The sequence below is a fragment of the Euprymna scolopes genome, chromosome 42, assembly GCF_053919585.1.
Source record: "Euprymna scolopes isolate OS-2025 chromosome 42, ASM5391958v1, whole genome shotgun sequence".
NCBI lineage: Eukaryota > Metazoa > Mollusca > Cephalopoda > Sepiida > Sepiolidae > Euprymna > Euprymna scolopes.
Genome location: NC_136523.1, coordinates 20,371,475 through 20,373,574, shown reverse-complemented (window position 1 = coordinate 20,373,574; position 2,100 = coordinate 20,371,475). Strand labels below are relative to the sequence as shown.

The 2,100-nt window shown below is 33.0% G+C and overlaps 1 pseudogene; it reads right to left on the bottom strand.

Moving 5' to 3' along the window:
* Positions 1-338: 338 nt before the first annotated feature.
* Positions 339-455, bottom strand: LOC145267229 (5S ribosomal RNA; annotated as a pseudogene).
* Positions 456-2,100: the final 1,645 nt, after the last annotated feature.

The window sequence follows — 2,100 nt, the reverse complement described above, 5'->3', positions numbered from 1 at the left end:
TACGATCACCGCCAAATAATCAGTCCCCCGTACGTTTAGGTGGCAATGTGCCTGATGAAAAAGAATTTTGAATAATGTAAAAGGGTTATACATTGATGTAAAACTAAGCTATTTGGAGGATAAAGTGTACCCGTTAATGGCCGGGTACCCATCTAATCACCCAACATATGAAGTTGACAGACTATGGATACTCACGGTAAGGGTGCCTGATCGTGAAAGTGTTGTGGCAAGAGTGACGCAATCTCCAACCCCACCTCTCCTGAGTGTCGACATTGTTGAATACCAGTGGAAAGTGGAGGTTTAGGACAACTGGAAACAATGCGGAGATGAGCGAAAAACACCTACAGCGCCTAGAATTCCCAAATGGTCACCCATCTGGTACTAGCAAGGCTCAACGTTGCTTAACTTCAGTGATCTGACGGGAACCGGTGTGTCAACGTGATTATGACGTACATATATAGGCACACTTACACTCACACACACATACAAACATACACACACACACACATATATATATATATAGATCTACAAAAATGAGAATATGCTTGTGATGAAGACTTTTAACCTATATACTCAACGAAGTTTTAATCTTCGTACTTGATATTTAGTATATAGGGTAGTCAGACATGTGGAAACCGTTTTAATGTTTTCATCGGATAAAATGCGCTGCTAAGGGATCAAAATTGAAAAATTCGTACTGGGGTGATCGGATTTTTATCAGCTTTTTTACTGTTTCACGATTGCGCATGCGCGAATCGTTCGCATGACGGATTCCTTATTTTAAGAATAAGTAAGTTAAAAACCCTTCGTTTTTTAAAGATCGTGGCAAGCCGGAAACGGTTGTTGTACCTGACTCATTGTTTGTAGGATTTGGTTTCGATCTAAGCTCGTATATATATATATATATATATATATATATATATATATATATATATATATATATATATATATATATATTTCTTTAGCTAGAACAAGTGGATTGTATAGAACAAATAATACTTCCGTGCACGTGTCAGTTTCATTGCGTTTTTTTTTTTTTTTACTTCATTATTTTTTAAAGAATTTGACGTTACATTTAATATCGCGCAACGCCGGGTACATCTGCTCATATATATATATATATATATATATATATATATATATATATATATATATATATATATATATATATACTTCATTTACTCACATAATGTATATATATATATATATATATGTATATATATGTGTATATGTGTGCGCATGTGTGTGTGTACACATAGGTATATTCATATATATATATATATATATATATATATATATATATAAAGAAGGAAAAGATCTACCTTAAACCACTAACCTAGTTCTAAAACAGATCCTTTGTTCGATAAAATGCATGCCCATTGGCTGATAGGAGGGGGCGCGGTGGATGCTAGAAAGCTGATTGGCTAACTAGAAATCCTCAACATATATAAAAACAAGAAGCAACCACAAAGTTCGCGCATCAGCCTGACGAATCCTACAGTGGATGAAACGCAGAATATTCAGTGTAGCTTAGTCGCCATATATATTTTATAAATTACTATATATATACATATATATATATATATATATATATATATATATATATATATATGTATATATATATATATAGTTTTCCTTTGATCTGATCAAAATGTACAGATGGAATCATATGATCGATTAGCGGTGCATTTTGTCCCTTTGATGTCGGATTTCCGTGCATGTGTATTGTTCGACTTTGACATAAATTTCATTCAAAAATGATTAGATTGTGTATTTGTATAACTCCAAAATGCTTTTTTCTTACTTGTTTATTTATCGGAAGATTATGCAATTTCATATTGGATTTTCAAATGTGTACATGTCATTCTAAAACATTTTTTTTAATTTTTAGTTTTTTTTTAGGCTTACTTTGAATAAAAGAAAAAACACATTTAATTTATTTCTATTTGTGTTACAACGTGCAGGGCGGCGGCGGCGGTCCAGTAAATATCAGTATAGCCTGCATTTACTATCTTTCCGACATGGCTGTTCTTAATGTGAGGGAAAAATCCATCTTCCCTAAAGAGGAGATATGGATTAGGATGGAAATGAAAATACATT